Raw genomic sequence first — 25,807 nt, forward strand, 5'->3', positions numbered from 1 at the left:
GCCATGTGCGGAAGGAGAATTTAATTGAATATCGACTATTGGCGTAGCTCTAATATAGTCAATGAAATTCATGTTCTATCAGCAGTATTAGTCATTTTGATGATATATTCTGCCTCGTGTTCCGATCAAAGTTTTATCGCTTATGACATCCTTAAAAAAATCCTGAAAGCTTTTTAAGCCTCATTTCGTCAGCAGTCTGCTATGCTAATATGCCTTACATCCCTCAAAAATATTGCTCCGCTTAACGTGGCGTAAAAACGGTTTTATGACAACACGAGGTCTCCAAATGAACCGAATGTTTACGAGGTATTTTTATGGGAAAACTTCAATGGGACTGGTTTGCTTCAATCAACCAGCAAAATATAATCAAATACTGCATTGCTATCAGTTCAAATTTTAACATCGCTTTTCTCCCTGACTGGACCAAATTTTTTTTAGGTTATTGGATAGATAATTTAAAGAGGATTCCAAAAATGTGCTTAAAACAGTCATTTTCTCACTCCAAGTGGGTTTTACAGGCAATTTTGTCCCTAACTGTCCTTTCAAACTGTGTTTTTGTCAGTTCGGACTTTGACACCGCTTTAATACCTGACTGTACTAAATTTTGTAGTGGTTTTTCAAGTTATTGGATAGGAAATTTAATGAGGATTCCAAAAATGTGCTTAAAATAGTAATGTTCTCACTCCAGATGGGTTTGACAAGCAATTTTGTTTTTGACTGTCAACCGGTGCTCAAAAGTGGCAAAATCAGGATTTACGCTACAAAACGTGTTTCTAAGATTTATGAAAGTTATTTTGACATCAATCACACGACTGACTATCTAAATTAAGTCTGGTTCTCATAAACGTTCAGTAAAAAATACGAATATTTGTGAAATTCCAGGTTTTCGGAAATCGTTTTGATTGATTTAAACTTTTTACGAATTTCGAGATTTTTGCACATACAATGACACAATTTTTGTAGGTTATGGTATGTGACGTTTATTCAATTGGTAAAATTGGTAAATCACTATTTGCAATTATTATTGTGTCTATGGCACCATTTAGTCAGTCATTGTCAAACAATTAATAATATTCAGTCAGATCCTCAAACGTTCAAATTTTCCAATAGCATAGTATTATTTTTTGTGGATAGAATTTTCAGAAAATTTGTCGGCTATGAGAACGACATTATTTGAATGACTTATGACATCTGTCGCTTTTACCGAATTTTCATACTTTTCATACATGATTTCTGTCACTAATGTCAGTTACATTTGTTTAACTGAGAGTTATTTTGACAATTGTCAGTTTGTAAATGTAAATTACAAATTGTTTAAATAATAAAATCTTCAGATTTGCGTCATTCTCATCTCAAAAACACATTATTTTTTATAATATAAATATGAGGTAATAAAGAAAAGGGACAAAAAGCTGCTTTATCCATATTATAAACACGTTTGTCTGAATTACTACATTTTGAGATAAATTCGGTTGAAATTGTAATAACAACTTGTTCTGCACTTGAAATATAAATCTATGATTATTATTTATTCACACATTTTGAATTGCGTTAATTTTGCAAATTTATGACATTTATTTTTTTTATAATGATTTGTAAACACTCATTGTAGGGGTTTAGAAGCAATTAAGCATAAGTAATGATGTCATGACGTAACATTTATCATTTATATAAGATGTAACCGATTAGAGAACGATTCAAAGACACGTGATTTTGACGTAAGTTGGCAAAACAGCAGCATTTTTAAACTGGAAGTTAAATTTCTGTTTTGTTCATCAAATTAGTGGATTTTTTGTTGTCATTTTAAGTTATTATTTCATATTCGCAAGTACATTTTACTGTAAACATTTCTCGAATAAGAAAAATGCAATAAACTCGTGTGAAGAAGAACCAGAGGATGATTATACTTTTGTTTTTGTTCGGAAGATTGAAAACAAATTGACCAACCTTTTGTAATTTTTTTGCCAACATGCAATCTAAAATTGAAAACAATAATTTTAACGTAAAAATCTGAAACCTGTTATATGCTAAATGTTACTTTAAACGGGAGCGCTATAATTTGAAAGTATTTGTGGTAATGTTAGTAGAATTATGACAAAAGTAGAAACAACCGCAATATGAAGTTAGTTAATTAATTTAGCATAGATCATAACATACAGGTAGACATGTTCACAAAGTTGACTAAATGAATAATTGATCAGTGCTCGAGCATCTCACTAATGAATTTTGAACCAATCTATTCTATTAATGGATATATCTGGTCATTATTCGGCTTAGAAACTCCAGTCAATAGGCTGATTATAAGGGCTCTCGTATATTCAGGTTCCACCAAATCTAATAGAAAAATCTAATTTGAGCACAATAAGCTTAAAATGGGTCGGAGCAAAGTTTTACATTGCGCTAATGAGGATTTGTTCTCTAGAGTGATAAACGTTAGCATTTTAGAGCAAAAGCTCGGCGAAGTTTTAATCTATTTTTCGTTTCTAGAATGCGCTTTAATCAGATGATGATGGTGTGTCATGGTTTAATCTGCTAATTTAAATACAGAGAGTTTGAAAACTCTTCACCCTGATCAATTCCATAATACAGTATTTTTAAAAAACAATAAGTTTTAAATATATTTGTCGCATTTAAGTGGCATAGTGATTTTTCCAAATAACTCTTATACTAACCATTAGGTTATACCATAATTCTTCAACAAGACTGATGTTCTGAAAGTAACTGGATGGTAACAAGCAATGAGACATTACTGAATTCACACCCTTTAAAGTAACTGAAGAAAATTACAATGCCAGATTTATAGAGCCAAACGTTTACGAAACAAAAAATCTCTTTTTCCTGAATAGTGCCATGACCAATACACCGAAATTTCAACTTTTCGGATCTTCTGCAAAAAGTACAGTTACTAGCACCTTAATTTTGTCCATAGAAATTGACTTTAAACCTACATAGATCATGTTATTTCAGGTTTGGCAAAAGTTCATAAAGCTGCTTGGGATATTGCCGTTTTGGCATTATTCCGGGATTTTCTTTCCATTTGGTTTACAATCATTTAAACGACCGGAAAAAGTTACCTACAATTGAAAGCTAACAAATTTTAATCGTTACAATTACACATTATCAAGCTTGCTTCATCGTCGTCTAAATATGGAAACTGCTAATTAAAACCAATCAGAGCACCTTGAGGCGTGCAAAATTCGAACCAATAAGATCCTAGTTTCAGTGTTGACGATTTAATGGCACGCTTTCAAACAATATTTCCATGATGCAAATCAAACAAAAGGTGAATTACCATTACGGATTCAGCTCAGATTGAATTACGTAAATGGAATTCCATAATTGTATTAGATTTCATTTGAGTGAAATCTCTGATAGTTGCATAGCTCAAAGCAAAAACGATTATGCAAGAAGTAAACAAAGGTTTCAATACAATTTTATGTATATGTAGAAATTTGTAAATTAATTTATGTTTTTGATCACCTTACAACACCTTTATCTTTCAAGTTCTTTCAGTTCAAAATGCATATGATGATTTCCGATAATTACAAGTTGAAGAGATTTGAATGGATTGGTTATATTACCCTCTGTGTATAGTGGATACTTGAAACGGAATATTCAAGATGCTCTAAAGCTCTGATAACCCACGCCACTTTAAACGTATAATACCTATTACCTACGTGGACAAAAGAAGTGGCAGATGTTAGTCGTAAAGAAACTGTCCTTTATACTACATTTTTCAAAATTAAAAATGTGTTAAAATAGAAAAACAGTTAAATTACTTGCCATTTTGTAAAAAGATTATTTACATTTTATGTGTATAAGTTATAAATATGAAGTACTTAGGTAATTAACAGGTCATAGTAACCCACTTTCCTGTTGTACGGTTTTTCTAATCCGGAATTATTGCAAAAAATAATCCATTTTAATCCCTTATATTATTTACTCGTTCCTGTAATTCCCAGGAGCATAATAATCCAGAAATTCCTTATGCGGTTTCTTTCTTCCTGAATCATTAATTAATTGTCCAGAACAAAGGATTACATTCTTTGCACCCAGCATAGATTATTTATATTTCTATATTCAACACTATGCACATACTAACCAAAATTATCGTGTTATAATCCTATGTTGGTTCCAATATTTTAGCATTATACAGCCAAGACTTACTTATTATCTTAGTTAACAGTTTTGGTTAACAGTATGAATTATTATTAGAAAAAAAAAACTTTTGGTATAATGGTGTATGCAACCTCTGTTTTTCGCTTCATAACATTCATTTGTTTTTCTAGAAAACACTGAAATAATTTTGTAGTATTTTTGTTATGTTATTGTATAGTAAATTTAATAAGGATCTCAAAAATTTGCTGAAAACAGTCATTTTCTTACTCCAAGTGGGTTTTACAGGCAATTTTGTCCCTGACTATCCTTTCAAACTGTGTTTTTGGCAGTTTAAACTTTGACACCTCTTTTCTCCCTGACTGTACCAAATTTTGTAGTATTTTTTTATGTTATTGAATAAGAAACTTAATGAGGATTCCAAAAGTGTACTTAAAACAGTAATTTTCTCACTCCAAGTGGGTTTTACAGGCAGTTCAGTAACTGGCTGTACTTTCAAACTGTGTTTTTGTCAATTCAAATTTTGATACCCCTTTTCTCCCTGACTGTACCAAATCCTCTAGTGTTTTTTCAGATTATTGGGTAATAAATTTAATGAGGATGCCAAAAATGTGCTTAAAACAGTAATTTTCTCACTCCAAGTGGGTTTTACAGGCGATTTTGTAACTGGTTATCCTTTCAAACTGTGTTTATGGCAGTTCAAACTTTGGTACAGCTTTTTTCCCTGACTGTACCAAATCTTGTAGTGTTTTTTCAGATTATTGGATAGGAAATTTAATGAGGATGCCAAAAATGTACTTAAAACAGTAATTTTCTCACTCCAAGTGGGTTTTACAGGCAATTCAGTAACTGGCTGTACTTTCAAACTGTGTTTTTGTCAATTCAAATTTTGATACCGCTTTTCTCCCTGACTGTACCAAATCCTCTAGTGTTTTTCAGATTATTGGGTAATAAATTTAATGAGGATGCCAAAAATGTGCTTAAAACAGTAATTTTCTCACACCAAGTGGGTTTTACAACCGATTTTGTCCGTGACTGTTTATTCAAACGGTGTTACTAGCAGTTAAAACTTTGAGACCCATTTTTCCCCTGACTGTATTAAATTTTGTAGTGTTGTTTTACGTTATCAGATAGGAAGTTTAATGAGGATTTCAAAAATTTGCTTAAAACAGTCATTTTCTTACTCCAAGTGGGTTTTACAGGCGATTTTGTCACTGACTTTTCTTTCAAATTGTGTCTCTGGTATTTTATATTTTGACACCCCTTTTCTCTGATTTTGTAATGATTTTTATGTCATTAGATAGAAAATTTAAGGATAATTAGAAAAATGTGCTTAAAAATATGATTCGGTCACTCCAAGTGGGTTTTACAGGCAATTTAGTCCTTTAAACCGTGTTCAAAATTTAGATCACAATTTTACTAACTTAACAAATCAGTTTTTCCTGAATTACTCGAAAACGGTGACTGTTAAAAAAAATTGTAGGAGACCAAAAATGTTCTGAATCAACTCATTAACTTAGCAACGTAAGGTTGCAGGACCGTTTTAGCTTCCAGTATACAGGGTGTGTATAAAAAGTATGGTGATTGAATGTTTTCGGTCACCCTGTACACATTTTTTGAGATAGAATTTTTTGCTCAACACTACTGGAAAGAGGAGCTCAAGAAGGCTAATTTAAGCGATTCAACCTCCCTGAATCCCCAAAAAATAACCGAATTAAAGGCTGTTCAAATTTTAAATCAGAGTTTCAACTGATTTGAAAATTTGTTGCACCAAACCAGTTTTTCCTAAATAACTAGAAAAATTTTAAAGAAAGCTGAAATTTTCGTAAAAAACTGCTAAACTCATTCCTGGAGTTTCACAGTCCACTACTATACAGGGGGTGCATGAAAAGTATAGTGGTTCAGATTTATGACTTTTCAAATTATGACAGTCAGGACAGGAAAATGATATTTTTCAAGCAAATTTCAATTAGACCCATAAATTTACTGGTAAAATTGGTAAATTTTCCTGTCGCATTGAATTTTATTTTACCTTACCGGTAAATAACCGATCATGGTAAATTTATTCGGTCTCACAATTTTGTTCAGTATACTTCTGGTTTTTTGCCAAGTGGTCACATGACCAATATTCGAGCATCAGTTACACTAAGCTAGCATCTAAAAGTTTGGGAGAGCAAAAGGGTAGTTTAACCATAAGTACAAAGAAAAGTCTCGTATTTCTGGATTCCTTAATTTAATCGAGAATACAATAAAAATTTTGTGCTGTTTTTGAAGTAATGAGGTAAGAAATTGATAAGCTGTAACTCAAACTAGCAAACTTGCAGCAATGTGTCTGAATTGTCACAATTTGCCTAATTAAATGAATTCTAGAAAAAATGCTGCAACTTTGATTGTAATTTAAACTATTGTGGCTGATCAAAATTAATGAAATCTCTGTCTGTTTTAGTACATTTCTGCCTATTTTTTCCTTTTTGGAAAACTTGTAGCACGTTTCAAATCAAATATAAAGGGAGCAGTTCCAAACTCAAATTTACATAATATGACAGTTTACAAGCTTCAAATTACTGAAAAAAAACCCATGGAAGTCTGGAACAATAATATTTCTTAGAGGTTCTCAATCTTCCTACGCTCCCCTGTCATTATTGGTTAAAGTTTTGTAGGGCTCATAACCAAAAACTTTAGGGACAATGATATATCGTGGCGTATTGATTTGCAATAAACTGAGGATAATTTTTCCGAGATCGTTTTGATCTACTTACCCGTATTAACGGCAATCTTTGATACCGAGCCGTTTTGCCACGTATTTTCTATGTCTTTGGTCTCATTTTTGAAGGCACTCCTGTCACGTATTTTTGCGCAAAATATCTATATTGCTGTTATTAAGGAATATGCAGCATTTTTAGGACTAGAACAGATAAAACCGAATGGGAAAACGCGGCTGTCTCTTCATCGGCAAAAGAAACCGTAAAACTGAACTGTTTTCCATAATGCGATTATTCTCTTCTTTGCGCATTTTATTTTTCAGTCATTGAGTGGGCCGAAATAAAATTGTAACTCAATTGCTTGTTTTCCAAGTCTGTTTCTAATTCTGACATTCCCCAAGGACTTTTAACAGTTGGAACTCTGCTGTGTCTTAATTGGAAGGCTAATGCGCTAGCTCAGCATCGTTGAAACTAAACTAAATTCTCCCTGATGTACGCAAAAAAAAAAACAAAAAAATGAACATTAACACTCTGGTCACGTTGGTTTGTCTAATTCGCTTTGGTGGTCGTTTCTTTCACATTTACGGCTCGTCTAGCTCAATCTACTCGTTGGCTTTTCCGTCTATAAACATGTTTTCTCTAAAACGCTTGTTTAGAAGAATTTATGCAAAGAAAGTATATCCATTTACATAATTATCAAACTCAAATGATAGATAAACAGTTATTTACTTAATTAGTGAGGAAAGTGATTTTGCTTGAATAAAGCAAAAAAACAGGTGTGTAACGGTTTCATAGTAAGATATTTTTTTTTGCTCAAATCCATGCTCTTTTCCATGATTTTAGTACAATCTGGGTAAAATTAGGGTTGTTTGTGAATAATTTGCAGTAAGTCCCTAAATTTTAAGGTCTGCACAGCAAATTTCAGCGCCGTAACCCCAAAATTTTAGAAATAGTGACTAAAACTGTGTTTCAATGAATTTTTACTGAATTTTGTTAATCTTCAATGGTTTTTAACACAGTTTGATTGAAGTTAGGGTTGTTTGAGAAAAACTGCAGTAAGTTCCTGGATATTATATAAGGTCAATTAACTGTCTGCAGAGCAAATTTCAGCAGAAATTGTGTTTTCTTGTATTTTCTATAATTTTAGTACCGTCTGAGTGAAATAAGGGTTGTTTATGATTTAATAGTTGACTTGTATAAAAGCTTCAAGGTAATAAATTTTTTTTGGTGTACAAATTTTAGTTCAATATAAAGGTTTTAGAGCTGTCGTACAAAAGAAGTTAAAGCAATAAATGGTATCAATTTGACAATTTATCAAGGCCATATCACAGCAATTTTGGAGCATATTGGCGCCGGCAAAACTACCCTATTTAATATTTTGCCTGGATTGACTGCTCTTACATCTGGTACAGATATTACGTCTAAACGAGTGATGAAATGAACTTTTCATAACTAGTTACATAAAATTTTAACTAGTTACGAAAAGTAAAACGTTTTGTCACTCTAATCAGTTTTGAAAAGTGTCACTTTATATGCCAAAATTAGAAAAATATTGTTATTTTAAACGGTTAAACATTATATTTTGCAGCAGATTGCATAATCTTCAAGAGTAAGTTTGTTTTCTTTTTCCAATTTTTTTTAATATGTAAACTCAAACAATATTTTGTGTCAATGTATTTGATTTTCATGTATTAGTGGGTTTTTAGCCTATTTTGTACTTAAAAAGCAGAAAAAAACGAAAAATAACGATTGGTGTTGTTAAGTAGTGACAACTTTTGTGAACCGCGGGACTAAAAATATTTTAAAAGTTGTATTAAAAAAATAAAAAAGTTCTCTCCGGCCGGGAATCGAACCCGGGTCTCCCGCGTGACAGGCGGGGATACTTACCACTATACTACCGAAGACTTGAAAGTATTATAAAAATACCCGTTTTGTACCCGCGCGTTATATAACAAAAGTTGAGTGTTCTAAGATTAGAGGTATTAATTGTTAGTTATCATTTTTATATCAAATTAAGCAAACAAAACTGATAAAAACAATCGTACTAAGTATACGTAATCGTACTTACTCCCGCACTTAAGCAAAAAGTGTATTTTTCAAAAATTGATATTTTTCAAAAAAATTTCAAAAAACCTTGTAGTTTAGGTAACGAACGAATCTCATATGCATACTCAAACAAACACAAACGCTTCTTTAAACACATACGCATGCGTTTTTTGAATATTCACAATCATTAAAAAAAAAACAATCAAACCGTATGACGTAGCATACATGTCATACTTGTCACATTTGTCACATTGAAAACATTTACCTTTCTATTACATTGTTACGTACGTCATCCTTCTTATACCTACGTATAGCAATCTCATAATAATAAGAAGAAGCTATTGCAAAACAATGTTCTAGATAAAGATGGAGATAAACTTTGTGACATGTGTCAATGTGCCAAAACGAATATGACGTAATTCAACATGTCGTGACGTGCTTTTATTGTACTTATTTTACCTAATTTAAGTTTTTTTGGTATAAATATGCCCTTTGCTGGGCATTGGAACCCTCCTAGAGCAAAATAAAAAATTGACAAAATTGCACTTTTTGCTAAAATGGGATTTTTTTAATTTTTAAATGATTGTAACTTTTTTATTTGACTTCTTATAGATTTCACTAAAACGCCATTAGAAAGAGGATAAAAAATACTATAAAATGAGCTAAAACTGGCCTCTCTAGCTCTTCATGTTACAGAGGTATTGAAATTCGAAAATACGCCTAAAAATCTTTTGACCAACTGTCAAATCACGTCACGTTTAGTTTTGCCCCACATTTGTCACACAAAGTTTATCCCCGTCTTTGTCTAGAGCGCTGATTACCAATAGGACGTTAGTTTTCTTTTCTTGAAACTGGGCATAGGAAAACCGGGTAACTGAGAGAGAAACAAGGCGAAAATTTCGGGGCAATGTTGCCAGAAGCTTATCTGAATTCATTTACTTTGGATTAAGTACATAATTTTGTTATTGGCCTATTGGCACTTTTTTACTCAAATATACACAGAAAACGAACCAAACACAGGGAACTTATCGCAAATACATTATAAAATAAATAATGGAAATGATTAGGAATGTTCTAATCACAAAATTAATTTTGAAAGTAATCTACATAGAGAGACGTTTGACAACATCGTAGCAAAACTTCAGCTTACTTGGACTTTTTTTGTCTATGTCTCGCACATGCAATTATTAATGTTTCTCTGTCAGTCAAATTGATTAAAAAATTGATAAAATTTCAAATATGCTAGTATAAGAATAATCAATACAAGGATATATTTTATAAGTAACTTAGTATTTTATGACATATAAAGGTAGATGCCATAAACTATAGGAAACATGAATATCAATTTAAAAGTATTTTTTTGTAGCGAATTGAAAATGCAATATTATTACAATATGGCAGGCTATTTAGTAGAGTAGGTCAGTTAAACCAAACTCAATAGGAAAAGCAATTTTTATGCCTGTCAACAAAACAATGAATTTGGATGAAAAACAAAAATAGACTCCGCCAACGTAAATGGAATTTTCAAGTAACTTCACAAATATTCATCCAGCTTGAAAGATCTAATAATATTTTTAATAAGGAAAATCAATAAGGATACACAGACAGCTAGTAGTTTATATTACAAAAATTAATACTGTATTGCTTGACAACAAGACAATTGTAATTTTTGTTTTATTATTACATAAACTCAAAAGGTTCAAACTATTTATCTATGTCGTTACAGGTACTTAATAGAACAAATCCATAAACATAACACATGTAAACATAATAAACGCACGAATTTAATCTCCGATTTAAGGCTAATTTAAACATGAATAGTAATGCCAGGGTTGGTTTACACATGCCTGCTGCAATAGAGCGGGCGCTAAAGTGTCAATAAGCCCACTGAATAATTTATTATACTTCCAAGGAAAGACAGAATTTAATCTTGTAATAGCTCAAAAACCTAACGTGTAAATCAGGTCAGGAGTGAAATGAAAGTTTGTCGCAAGACTCTAAAGTTTCCCAATTAGAGTTATCAAGTTGAGTCATCTGGAAGATGCAAGTTTCCCTCGAAAACTTGCAATATTTACAGGTCGTAGACCGGCTGTTAAACGACGAACTCATTTAAAATGAGTTTAAAAATGCTATTGACTTTCAAATTTAAAATCCTTCAATGGCGGATTAATGAGGGCAAAAACCAATATTTCTTCTCTTCCTTCACTTTACTCTCCAAAATCTCTATCGAGTTTTACAACAGATTCAAAGTCAGCGATTTTAATCCAATTTAAAGTTTGGAGTCGAGATAATCAGACTAAAGCTTTCATTTTATTGATTAGTTTTCTGGGTTATACTGAAAGTTATGGATAAGTAGCAAAACTGATGCGTGCATCTATAGTCACTCTACAAAACGTGAAAAAGGGGGTCTACAGTTCTGACCTCAAAAATAGGGGTGAGAGATGGGCAAGAACGTTTCACGCCACCCATTTTGATTCCAAACATGTTGAGGAGTCCTCCAGGCTATTAGAAATCACTTTTTAATGGCTTCCATTAATGGGAAAACTGTAGTCGAACCGGTCGCAACGAGATTTCGAGCCAGACTGAACTGTCCGATGTTCAAGCATAAAATGAAGGAGCGAGAGAGGCAATGCATCAATTTCTCCTGCGATTAATAAAAAATGATATTGTCAAGGGGAGTACTAGGCGTGTTGCTAACCTAATAATAGTTAGTGAACGTGTCGCAAATTTGTACAGGCATGAAGAATTCAAAATTATCCATTTGAAATGTATGGTTACGACCAATAATGACACTTCTACCGTTAAAACTATATAATTACCGTTTTTGTGGTTTTGTTACCGTTTTTCTGTTTTTTTTTGTGAACAACCTATCGTTTTTAATAACATTACCATAATTTGGGTTGTAAGACTTTTTGTGGTATCGCCGTATAAAAAAAACAAAATTTCAAAATTTGTCTCAAAAAAAATTCAAGGATGCCATTTTAAAAGTTTTGAAAGTTCATCAATTCAAAATCAATCATCAATTGTCATGTGTCACAATTAAAAGGAGAGACAAAATTTCGTATAATAAGTAAGAAAGTAAGTACCACAATATTGGTACTATCTCATTGAAATTCACATCATAGACTAAACTTGATCTGAAAACTTCAAATCCGGTGGCATTAAATAGTACCATTTCCGAGGTACCTATCTTAGAAAATTAGCTCCCTCATTAAACTCTAATTTGACTTTTCTAAGCGTTTCTAAGCTTCCGGACAGTTATTTTGCCAGTTGTCACGTGAATGTCTAGCTAAATTATTTTCCAAAAATCACGTTATATCTGTCACTCATATTAAAACGGTCAAAATATTCCTGGAATTTGCAGGAATTGCAGTTTAACTCAGTTTTCGAATTTTTTTTGAGATTTGTCAATTATTTTGACAATTGTTCCATAATCATCTAGCTAAATAATGTTCTAGGACCACATGACAACTGACGTCAAAACTCTTAAACTGTGCTCAGTTGCAAGAATCAGGGTTTAGAAAACTTTTCGTGCAGTATTCGATATAAAACGTGTTTCCGAGACTTATGACAGTTAATTTGACACTGGTCACGCAACTGTCTTGCTGAATTATAATCAAAAAACACGTTATATCTGTCGTTAATGTCAAAACTGTCAAAATTTGCCTAGAACTTGCAAGAATATTACAATTTAACGCAGTTTTTTTACAGTTTTCAAAACTAGACGTGTTATGTGACTATATATGTTAGTTAGTTTGACGATGGTCACGTGACCGTCTAGTTAATTAGTGTTCTAGAACCACGTGGCAACTATCACTGACATCAAAACTGTCAAACTGTGCTACTTCAAAAGTGGTAAAAATCTCAAGTTTTAAAAAAGTTTTCTTGCAGTATTCCAGGCACTCGTAAAACGTGTTTCTTAGATATATGACAGTTATTTTGACAGTGGTGACGTGACTGTATACCTAAATTATTTCACGTCACATCTCTCATTAATGTCAAAACTGTCAAAATTTGACCAGAATTTGCAAGAATTACAGGTTAATAGGGTTTTCTTACCGTTTTCGAAACGAGACGTGTTTCTGAAATTTATGACAGTTTTTTAACAGTGGTCACGTGATCGTCTAGCTAATTAGCGATTTAGAACCACGTGACAACTATCAATAACGTCAAAACTGTCAAACTGTGCTCAAAAGTTCGCAAAAATCTCAAGGATTAAAAAAGTTTCTTTGTAGTATTCCAGATAAAACGTGGTTCTGAGATTTATGTCAGTTAGTTTGATGGTGGTCACGTGACCGTCTAGCTAATGAGTGTTCTCAAACCACGTGACAACTGTCACTAACGTCAAAACTGTCAAACTGTGCTCCATCAAAAGTTGCAAAAATCTCAAGTTTTAAAAAAGTTTTCTTGCAGTATTCGAGATAAAACGTGTTTCTGAGATATATGACAGTTTTTTTGACAGTGGTCACGTGACTGTATACCTAAATTATTCTCTAAAAACCACGTGATATTTCTCATTAATGACGAAACCAGAATTTGCAAGAATTACAATTTATTACGGTTTTCTTACAGTTTTCGAAACGAGACGTGTTTCTGAAATATATGACAGTTTTTTTGACAGTGGTCACGTGATTGGCTAGCTAATAGCGATTTAGAACCACGTGACAACTATCACTAACGTCAAAACTGTCAAACTGTGCTCAAAAGTTATAAAAAGTTTATTTGTAGTATTCGAGATAAAACGTGGTTCTGAGACTTATGTCAGTTAGTTTGATGGGGTCACATGACCGTCTAGCTAATGAGTGTTCTAAAACCACGTGACAACTGTCACTAACGTCAAAACTGTCAAACTGTGCTGCATCAAAACTTACAAAAATCTCAAGTTTTAAAAAAGTTTTCTTGCAGTATTCGAGATAAAACGTGTTTCTGAGATATATGACAGTTATTTTGACAGTGGTGACGTGACTGTATACCTAAATTATTCTCTAAAAACCACGTGATATTTCTCATTAATGACGAAACCAGAATTTGCAAGACTTACAAGTTATTACGGTTTTCTTACAGTTTTCGAAACGAGACTTGTTTCTGAAATTTATGACAGTTTTTTTGACAGTGGTCACGTGATTGTCTAGCTAATTAGCGATTTAGAACCACGTGACAACTATCAGTAACGTCAAAACTGTCAAACTGTGCTCAAAAGTTCGCAAAAATCTCAAGGATTAAAAAAGTTTCTTTGTAGTATTCGGGATAAAACGTGGTTCTGAGATTTATGTCAGTTAGTTTGACGGGGGTCACGTGACCGTCTAGCTAATGAGTGTTCTAGAACCACGTGACAACTGTCACTAACGTCAAAACTGTCAAACTATTTTGCATCAAAAGTTGCAAAAATCTCTAGTTTTAAAAAGTTTGTGTGCAGTGTTTAATATAAAATGTGTTTCTGAGATTTATGACAGTTATTTTGACAATGGTCACGTGACCGTCTAGCTAAATAATGTTCTAGAACCACGTGGCAACTATCACTAACATCTAAACTGTCAAACTATCCTGCATCAAAAGTTCCAAAAATCTCAAGTTTTAAAAAAGTTTTCTTGCAGTATTTGCGATAAAACGTGTTTCTGAGATATATGACAGTTATTTTGACAGTGGTGACGTGACTGTATACCTAAACTATTCTCTAAAAACCACGTGACATCTCTCAGTAATGTCGAAACTGTCAAAATTTGATCAGCATTTGCAAGAATTACAGGTTATTGCGGTTTTCTTACAGTTTTCGGAACGAGACGAGTTTCTGAAATTTATGACAGTTTTTTTGACAGTGGTCACGTGATCGGCTAGCTAATTAGTGTTCTAGAACCGCGTGACAACTGTCGCTAACGTCAAAACTGTCAAACTATGCTCAAAAGTTGCACAAATCTCAAAGTTTAAAAAAGTTTTTGTGCGATATTTAATATAAAATGTGTTTCTGAGATTTATGGCAGTTATTTTGACAATGGTCACGTGACCGTCTAGCTAAATAGTGTTCTAGAACCACGTGGCAACTATCACTGACATCAAAACTGTCAAACTGTGCTACTTCAAAAGTGGCAAAAATCTCAAGTTTTAAAAAAGTTTTCTTGCAGTATTCGAGATACTCGTAAAACGTGTTTCTGAGATATATGACAGTTATTTTGACAGTGGTGACGTGACTGTATACCTATAAATTATTCCATGTGACATCTCTTATTACTGTCGAAACTGTCAAAATTTTACCAGAATTTGCAAGAATTACAGGTTATTACGGTTTTCTTACAGTTTTCGAAACGAGACGTGTTTCTGAAATTTATGACAGTGGTCACGTGATCGTCTAGCTAATTAGCGATTTAGAACCACGTGACAATTATCACTAACGTCAAAATTGTGCTCCATCAAAAGTTGCAAAAATTTCAAGTTTTGAAAAAGTTTTCTTGCAGTATTCGAGCTGAAACGTGTTTTTGAGATTTATGACAGTTATTTTGACAGTGGTCACGTGACTGTCTAGCTAAATTATCCTCTAAAAATCACGTGATATATGACACTAATATCAAAACTTAGAAAACAATTGATAAAATAATGTTATTCCACGGTAATGCATTATTGTCAAGATCTATGAATGACTGATGACAAATATCCTAAGATATTTCTGATTTTATATTTCCTTCGATTTTTAAAATGAAGAAGTCAGAACACTTTCTTACTATCAATTGGATATCCCTTATCACTTCTCAGGTTCTTTAAGTATTTTCTCCCATTAACAAAAAGTATGAAACTTTACTTTCCTGTAAAAATGGAACGGTTGAAAATGTGTTGAAAATACCTGGAAAGTCAATGTTCGTTTACGTTTTTACCATCAGCTAAAAAACAACAACAAAACTGTCAAACAGCATATAGTTTTATGTAGAACTGAATTAAGAGCACCTGAGTTTACTTACAGAGAATGTGAGAGTTTTAGTGTTTCTTGGATAAATGACAGAGCCAATTTAGTCTGGTGTAATTCGCTCCTAAACGTTCGGATAATAAATCAGTCCACTTTCAATTTTAAAAGCAATTTTCTTACAATCACGCATCGATTTGCATGGCAACGGCCTAGAAAATGAGATCTCGAAGAACCGAATGAATAATGACGGATTTTCCAATAAGCTGTCGTGGCTGTCACCTCCAAAAATTTTCAACACTAATTAAAGGTGATAAACCCCCGTCCAAAACATTCAGAATTAATTTATGATAACAGAAAAGGTATATTAAAGTTAGGCAAACAAACTGATGGGGAAAAATATCACTCTCCGCACTTTTGAGGTAAACTATGTAGTAAATGTTTGAGAGTAATATTATGTAAAAGAAATTCGTTGCTGCATCTTCACGATGATTCAAATTTAAATCCTTGATGTTTTTAGATAAAAAAAACAATACACATTTTAAAATTCAACCAATTTTCTCTTAATAAGTTAATTATTCATCTTTGATACAATACGATGGAAAATACTACCTTATTTGCTGCAAATACTCGAATTGCTAATTTTTCAGTCAAAAACAATTCATTAGTAAATTGCTTTTTATTTATGTTTTGGCATCTGTGACCTTAGTTTTTGTGTCAAATCATCAGTTTGTTGTCTAATTGCATAAGCTTTAAAGCGTCCGCTTTCCTAAACATTCAAACAAAGGATTTACTTTGCAAAAGATAAATATTCACTCTGTTTATTAACTGTATTATTGTCTATTCTAAAGTAGTTCCTGAAATCTAAAATCCGGGAACCATTACAACAAAGAGATTACAGTTTGTTAGTATAAAAGACAAGTTCTTCATAAAAATCTCAAAGAAATCAAACAGCATTTCTGATGGCTTGATGTTTTACTTCAGGGTTATGGAACTCCTTACGGTTCTTACTCATCGGTCTAGAAAACATAAATTTAAAAATTACTCCACTTCTCGATAACAGTGCAGATGAACTTAATTTTGTAAAAACCACATATTCAGACGAACAAATAACTTTCGGAAATATGTGGTTCTGTAATATCGGACTCACAGTCTAATGCTTTTAATTCAGTAATGTGATTCAAGAAAAAACGGTATTATAAATAATGATATGAGTATATTTGATTTAGAGGGTTCATAAAGCAAAACCAAAATTAAAATAACATACTAGTTTTTGTCAATAACGTACAATTTGTCAATTTGTTTTGTAATTTGTAAATCTTTTCGAGTATGTATTTTCTTATTTGTGATTTCCTAAGTTTTAAAGTCTCATTTTTTTCTTTAACCCGTTTTTAAACCGTTTCTTGTACTATAATACTTGCTTTAGTTGTAGATTTTTTTACTAAAATTTGCTTATAAGGTTTTAAGGGATTCTAAAATCTGACAGAATTTACCGAAAAATCTGCCTGCTAAATGTGTTAATTCGTATAATGTTATAAATTATCTATATTTAGTCTTAAATTTGTCTTAACGATCTTTATGATGAGAGTAGTAATGAATATTTGTTTCTCCCAAAGAATTTTACTAGAATGTTTATGGAAAAAGAATCTACTACTTGTTTCCCAAGATTGGTTGCACAACCATCAACAACAAGGAAAAGCAATAATGTGAGATTTCCCAAATACATCATTGATCATGTAATTAAAAGGTTATGTCACTTGCAAGCCTAATTTGGTCTATTAGAGAACATGATCCATCTTCATTTATCAAAAGTCTGAGTGAGTTGAAACTTGCAATAATTGTGGACACACTGTATTTTTCCCGTATTTAGGGTATCTAAAACCTACCCAATAGACCTATTAGTTTTTCTGTGGTTTTTTATCATCTGGCCAATTTGAACCGACCTCGTTTTGTAATCATTATCTTTCCGACTGAACGACTAGTCAGGGGACAATATAATCGCCATTTTTCCCTCCAGATAACTGATAGGCAACGTTATAGAGGAAAAAGCAGCCACTATTGGGCCCCAATCCATGTTTTTTTGGTTTTATTGCATTCACGCGCTTTACAATAAAGCCAAGTTTTTACAGGAGTCCAAAGAGTAATTTTCACCCGTCTAAACTAAAGGTTTTATTGGTCTTCGACGCCGGTGTTTAATCTAGTTTAAGTAAAACTTTCCGGTCCGCAATTCAATCCTTACCCGTCTATTTGGTCGAATAAATCTCTAAAGGATGCTCGGAAGTTTCGGAGCCAATTTCCAAAATTGAAATTGGAGCAATAGAAACGATTGTTTTCGGCCTGAAGTTGTACTTGAACAAACTTTATCGTAGCGTAACGTTGAATAACTATTCTGTTTAAAGATTTACAACACTTTAGTTTAATATCCCTATAAGAATGAAATGGCCAGTAAAACACTTTAATACAACGTAAACTAAACCACTTTTGTAAAGCTGGTAAGTAATATAAAAATGGGTAAATTTGTTTAATCTCACTTGATAGAACAGAGACAAATAACAATCCCCAATTTTAATAGAAATAAAACCTTTTAGACCATAAATCAAATATATCTCAAATCACTAAACTGTTTTCTATGTCAAGAAGTTCAAGAACTTTATATCCTTGCCAAAGTATTCGGAGTATTCAGTCAAAACCGTAATCGAGCCTAAAAAAACACATACTAAATGAAAAAACTCTTTGAAACAATGGGAACCAATATTAATACAAGATTGTTTGTTTTCTTTATGGTTTTTTTACAAAGTAAGCTCAAATAAAACGTTAAAAACCTAAATCAGACTTTTTTATTATCAGAGGCATTAAAAAAAGTGTTTGTTTTCGTACCATATTTGATTTGATGTCATATAATTAGTACGTTTCCATGCAATTGAAGGCGTTTTTAAAACGATCTCAAAATTGAAATTTGTTAGTTTCCATGCTAATTTTCAAATCGTTTTCAATTCCGTTTTGAAACTAGATTGAGCTTTTGACAAAACGCAGAAACGATTGAGATGTGTCATTTGAGTTCCGATGCACTTCTTTCTTCATATTCGACAAGAGTGTCCACCCCACAAACTGGATGATGATCTGGCAATCAATATTTCATCAAGCATGGCAAAATAGTTACACTCTGAACGGACTTCTCCACTTGTCCCATTTTTACGCTTCACTTTATAATACAAGCACTGCAAAGCTTTCCATTTATTTTAAACTTGCCAAACGTCTTAGTAGTTACACCTTTCTTTACTAATTCCTCATAAACCAATTGGTAAATTTCTCCATTTTTATACTTCTTGGTATCAGAATACTGATTGATAGAGTCCGGATTTCTAGAAATTTTGCTTTTTGTAAATAATAAAAGCAACCAACCTTTGACATCTAATGTGAACGATTTATACAAAAACGCGTCATTTGACAGATTTTGTTGATGCTTTTTTTGCTTTTTTCTTCGCTTTGTGCTTATTTTAGTTTTTTGTGCTTATTTACTGCTATTTTTGGGGCCTTCTGAACGACAAAAACATGTTGCAAAATGTCTGTATCAATTTACAAATTTAAACTGACCAAAAAATTTCCAAATACCTACACCTGAAGAGGTCTAAAAAAATGTAAAAACATTCCAAAACACTATAAAACCTCTAAAATGCCTTGCAAAGCTTAGAAACCAGCCTAGAAGCTTCTAAAAGCTTTTAGAACAGTCTAAAAGCTTCCGTATGCTTCTAAAGTAGTTAAAAGCTTCCAAACGTTTCTAAAACCGTCTACAAGGTTTCAAATGTCTTAAGGGCAGTCCAGAACCTTCAAGGCTCTTTAAACTGTCCAAACACCTTCCAAATGCTTCTAAAGTAGTCTAAAAAGGTTTTAAAACACTACAGAAACTCCAAAATATGTCTAAAGCCTTTCAAATTAGTCTAGAAGCTTCCAAAAGCTTTTAGAACACTCTAAAGGCTTCCAAATAATCATTAACTAGTCTAGAAGTTCTCAAAAAATTTCAAGGTAGTCTAAAAGCTTCCGTATGCTTCTAAAGCAGTTTAAAAGCTTCCAAAACTTCAAATTCACATGTCTTAAACGAAGTCCAGAACCATCAATGCTCCTAAAGTAATCTAAAAAGATTTCAAAACACTACAGAAAGTCCAAAATGCTTCTAAAGCAGTCGGAAGCCTTTCAAAACAGTCTAGAAGCTTCCAAAAGCTTTTAAAACCCGCTAAAGGCTTCCAAATAATTTTCAACTAATCTAGAAGCTCTCAAAAAATTTCAAGGCAATCTAAAAACTTGTAAAGCAGTTTCAAAGCTTTCAAAAGTTCAAATTCACATGTCTTAAAAGCAGTCCAGAATCTTCAATGCTCCTAAAGTAGTCTAAAAAGATTCCAAAACACGACAGAAACTCCAAAATGCTTCTAAAGCAGTCGGAAGTCTTTCAAAACAGTCTAGAACCTTTCAAAATCATTTAGAACAGTCTAAAAGATTTGAAACGCTTATCAACTAGTCTAGAAGCTCTCAGAAGATATTAAAGCAGTTTAGAAGCTTCCAAAAAATTTTGTGAACCGTGTAAGAGATTCCGAATGCCTCTAAAGCATTCCAGAACCTTCAATATGCTGTTTAAACAGTCTAAAATCCTCCCAAATGCTCTCAATTAGTTCAGAAAACATTTTGGAAAGTTTTCAAAACAGTCTAAAATCTTCCGTATGCTTCTAAAGTAATTTGAAATCTTCAAAAAAGTTGAACTCCAACAAATTTTGCATCTCTGAAAGAGTATTGCGCTTTTTTAAAGCTTTTTTTACAAATTTTTATGCTTTTTTGACGAAAATAATTTTGCTTTTTAAGCGCTTTTTTTCACGATTTTAGTGCTTTTTAATCCGGACTCTACTGATTGATGTTTTGTGTTTGGAAAATTTTCAGTAGAAGTTTTACTTCTTTTCCAGCCAAACATTTCTGGTAGCCATGATAAGGTAAAATGTAATTATTGCTTACTTTATTAGTAACAACAATTAATGAAATTAGAAACAATTCAAATGATAAAATGAAAAATGTTTGATTATGTTCTCTAATTTAAAGAAGTGAAAAATGACATTTACACGTTGACAATACACAATTGTGACGTATTTTCTCGATTTCAAAATAGTTTTAATTTTTAAGGTGTTTCCATGCTATTTCAATCCCGATACGATCCCAAAATTCGGCGAATCGACCTTGAAGTGAAATAAGATTGAAACCGAATTGAAAACAGGTTTACAAGGCAAAATTCAAAACGTTTTGAGAACGTTTTTAATTTGCATGGAAACGTAGTAAATTATGATGCAGATTGTCTGTTTGTTCAGAAAGCAATAAATTCTTAAAGCCTAATAAATTGTCTCCAAAATTTTTAAAATACAAATTTATTTAAATAAAAAAAAATTTACAGTAGACTACACTGAAATATTGCTGTTTTTGCAAACAAAAATTATATTCATTTGTCTGAAGCTTGTTTTATTGGTATATTACTGATGTGAAAAACCTTGACTTGGAAATTTTTCACATCAGCAAAACCTGAATAACTCCACGTTTGGGAATGTTATTTAGCCTATTAATTAAGTAAACTGAATATTGTGTAAGTTTTTGTAACCACATAACGGGTGCAATAACTAATATGATTACCTACCAAATTAAATATATCAAAATTATTATGGTGGTTGTTATGTTTTACTGAAATATCTAAATTGTTATAATAATAATACAAATTTTACTATTTGAATTTATGAAGTATATTAAATTAATAGACGTTTTTTTTTTTATTTCAGTTACCGTAAAGCGAACAATTATCGAAACTAAACTAATTACATTGCACGCAATTCAGTTATAATATGCGCTTCAGGAGATAATACATCGGCCATTTGAAATTAATATTTCATCACTAGAGTTTAAAATTTGTTCACATTTTGTAACAAAAACGCTTCTAAATTAAAATAACCAGATAATTTAAAATGTCAATTTTGCAGCTATTGTTTACAAATTAATCACAAGTAAATATTCGGTTAACATACCGAAAGCAAATAATTTCGATTTCTTTTCAAGAAATAGCTTCCAAAGAATTTTGAAAACTCTTTGTCACATTTTAATCTCGAAAAAGAGAAAAATTGGAATAGCTTTTAAGTGTCTTTTTACCCAGATTACCCCCAACGAATAAAAGGAGACGCTTAGCGCTATTAATATTGGAAGTTCCCACAATTTAGCTCCCAGCTGGGACAAAGCTGAGATTTTATTGCTTTTTACTTTTCGTTTGAAATAACACAGCAAATTCTTCACTCACTGTTTTTGTTTTACAAGAAAGATCATCTTTATGTCATTTTTGTTTTATAAAGTTTAAAAGACCTGAGGAACGGAAAAAAATTTCATAACTTTCCTGAAATATTGTTTTCTTTATAAAAAGGTCTCAGTAAAGACTATCTAATCTTAAATGGTTCAAACTATTTAATTAACTGTTCTAGGAAATTTTTAGTTATTAAAATTATGATGTCTTAAATAAGAAATATTGACTTAAGGGCTTTTTTATCCACAGCAATTTTGTAGTAGAATTTCTCAGAAAAACGTCTAGAGCAGTTGGATTTTCTTCAAAACATTTCCAATATGCAAGTATCTAAGAACACCAATTATTTTGTGTGGTTTGAATATTAAAAAAATAATTTAAATAGACTAAAATCCGTTTCATAAATTTAATACATCTTTTTCTACTTATTTTTAACATTTATTTTCGTATAATGCAGTTAAACTTTCTCATTCACGTCCGAGTCAAGTTAAAAAACAAACATAAGATAATGAGTTTCAGAAAGATTTAAGCCAATTTAGGAGTGTGCTTAGAATTTCAATTTTGTACCCGGTATACATTTTAGTCTGAGTGAAACGAATCTTATGAGACGTCAAGGATTATTATTGTCCACGAAATCTAAAATAAAATTTCAAATATAAATGAAGACAAGATTAATTTTTTACTAAAATCATCCGATTTAAGTCTGTTTTTTTATCGGGATTGAAAAACTACAGAAATGTATAAAAATCGTTAGAACAAACTAAAAATTCTACGGGAAACAAAATAACTTCAAAACTGTTTTTCAGATATCAAAGTTGCTCTATTTTGTATGTTCTTTTATTTTTTAAGATCTGTACTTCTTTACGTTTGTTATTGTACTTAATTTTCTTCATTTTTTGCTTTGTTACATTAATACTTCTTTAGTATATTTGTTCTCTACTGTTAACCATAATAGAAGATATCTATCTGTTCTAGACACATCTCACAAACCTCTCACATCTTTTTAAGACAAACACTCAAAACAGACGACGCTTTCCAAGCTTGTAATTGGTCTTCTAAGATCACGTGACTGTTGTGTAGGTTCTGTATTTTCATGGTTTTTAGCTTAAATTTAGTTTAAAAAACGTTTTCCAAGCTTGCAAATTGGCTTTCTAAGGTAATGTGACTGTTTCGTTTAAACTTCATCTGTCAGAAGCTTGTCAAGCTTTCCATTGGTCTATAAAGATCACGTGACTGTTTTACATGGTCTGTATGGTGTTTTCATGATTTTTAGCTTAAATGGATATTAAAAAACGTTTTCCAAGCTCGCAAATTGGCTTTCTAAGGTAATGTGACTGTTTCGTTTAAACTTCATCTGTCAGAAGCTTGTCAAGCTTCCCATTGGTCTATAGAGGTCACGTGACTGTTGTGAATGCTCTGTATGGTGTTTTCATGATTTTTAGCTTAAATTTAGTTAAAAAAGCATTTTCCAAGTCTGCAACTTGGCTTTCTAAGGTCATGTGATTGTTTCGTTTACATTTCTAGTTTAAACTTCATCTGTCAGAAGCTTGTCAAGCTTTCCATTGGTCTATAAAGATCACGTGACTGTTTTACATGGTCTGTATGGTGTTTTCATGATTTTTAGCTTAAATTTAGTTGAAAAAGCGTTTTCCAAGTCTGCAACTTGGCTTTCTAAGGTCATGTGATTGTTTCGTTTACATTTCTAGTTTAAACTTCATCTGTCAGAAGCTTGTCAAGCTTTCCATTGGTCTATAAAGATCACGTGACTGTTTTACATGGTCTGTATGGTGTTTTCATGATTTTTAGCTTAAATTTAGTTTAAAAAACGTTTTCCAAGCTTGCAAATTGGCTTTCTAAGGTAATGTGACTGTTTCGTTTACATTTCTAGTTTAAACTTCATCTGTCAGAAGCTTGTCAAGCTTCCCATTGGTCTATAGAGGTCACGTGACTGTTGTGAATGCTCTGTATGGTATTTTCATGATTTTTAGATTAAATTTAGTTTAAAAAACGTTTTCCAAACCTGCAAATTGGCTTTCTAAGGTCATGTGACTGTTTCGTTTACATTCCTAGCTTAAACTTCCTCTGTCAGAAACTTGTCAAACTTTCCATTAGTCTACAGAGGTCACGTGAGTGTTGTGCATGTCCTGTATGGTGTTTTCATGATTTTTAGCTTAAATTTAGTTAAAAAAGCGTTTTGCAAGCCTGCAACTTGGCTTTCTAAGGTCATGTGACTGTTTCGTTTACATTTCTAGTTTAACCTTCATCTGCCAGAATCTTGTCAAGTTTTCCATTGGCTTACAGAGGTCACGTGACTGTTATGCATGTCCTGTATGGTATTTTCATGATTTTTAGCTTAAATTTAGTTTAAAAAACGTTTTCCAAGCCTGCAAATTGGCTTTCTAAGGTAATGTGACTGTTTCGTTTACATTTCTAGTTTAAACTTCATCCACAATCTATCAGAAGTTTGTCAAGCTTCCCATTGGTCTACAGGGGTCACGTGACTGTTGTGCAAGTTCTGTATGGTATATTCATGTTTTCAGCTGAAATTTAGGTTAAAAGGCACTATTCAAGCTTGAAAACTGGCTTTCTAAGGGCACATAGCTGTGCTTGCCTTTATCTGCCAAAAGATTTCTAAGCTATTTATTGGTCTACAGAGGTCACGTGACTGTTGTTTATGTTATGTATGGTATTTACATGGGTTTTACTTTAAATTTTCATTTAACTAAAACATTCCTAAGCTTACTTAGCCGTGTACTAACTGCCTACTAACCAAACTTAACCCAAGGCAATAATTTGTAACAAATAATGTAAAAATAATACAAATAACTAACTAAGATAAGGAAGTTATTGTTAAAAGTTTTGATTTAAATTTTGTTTTTTTTTACTACTACATTGCTACTTACTCTCGCTGGTTGGAGAAGAACATTCTTATAAAAGCATTTTTTCGAAGGTAATTGGAAAAAACTGATATTTTTTCAAACGAGATTATTGACAGCAAAAGGCGTTTTTCTTCTTCAAAAGGACAACCGGTTTCAACAGAAAATGGTTTACTTACTGTCTGTTAGTGACTTTTCCTGCAGAGCTTAGACTCGTACAATTTTCTTTATACGAGAACATATCCGTAACAGAATTTTTCTTTTCTGTTTTGCACATACAGACTGAACAGCAAACCATCCTCTTTCCAGTTAAAATAAAAAAATCAAATTGAACCAAAAGTAGCTGTTACTTTTCCTGTTACTAAAATCGAATATTCTTCTTAACTCCGACCCTTTAAATCATATTTTTTGTACAGATTATTAGTTTTCCTCAATCAATAATCTGAGAAATATCATCAAACTTATCGGCAAAATGTTTTTTTTTTTAAGAAGAGGAAAGGAAAAGCTTATTCATCTATTTATGAGGCGTATCACATTCTCCGAAGCTATTTGTAATTCTATAGCAGTTTTTTGTAAACGTTTACAGTTTGCTGCCAAAATCAGTATGATCTCTATTAATAAGTCTTCAGAAATATCTCTCTCTGTCTTGTTTAAATGTATAGGTATTTCTATATCTATACATCAGTGTTTATCACAAATATAAATCTAATTGTGTTTCTAGGTTTGGATTATTAATTAGTACTGACCTGGTATTTTACTTTCTTGGACAAACTACCCGATATAGTAGCAAAAGTTTGAAAGTTACTGTAAGAAACATAGTAATTGTCCATAATTTTTTGTTACTAGGCGCTTTAGAAATACCGATTGC

The 25,807-nt window shown here is 32.1% G+C and overlaps 1 protein-coding gene and 1 non-coding gene across 10 annotated transcripts in view; both read right to left on the reverse strand.

The window, feature by feature from the left end:
* Cngl (Cyclic nucleotide-gated ion channel-like) overlaps window positions 1–25,807 on the reverse strand; it is a 139,817-nt gene that overhangs the window by 52,410 nt on the left and 61,600 nt on the right. The window contains exon 1 of one of the 9 annotated variants that reach the window (XM_081976758.1): window positions 8,706–8,861. The exons of the other annotated variants lie outside the window; for them this stretch is intronic. The gene's annotated coding sequence lies outside the window, so the exon portion shown is untranslated. Of the gene's footprint in view, window positions 1–8,705; window positions 8,862–25,807 lie in introns of those variants that run through there. 9 annotated transcript variants of the gene reach the window in all.
* Window positions 8,651–8,722, reverse strand: TRNAD-GUC (transfer RNA aspartic acid (anticodon GUC)). The gene has a single exon. It is a non-coding gene; the product is annotated as a tRNA-Asp (tRNA).

The sequence above is a fragment of the Ips typographus genome, linkage group LG3, assembly GCF_016097725.1.
Source record: "Ips typographus isolate SLU linkage group LG3, UJ_Ityp_2.0, whole genome shotgun sequence".
Taxonomy (NCBI): Eukaryota; Metazoa; Arthropoda; class Insecta; order Coleoptera; family Curculionidae; genus Ips; species Ips typographus.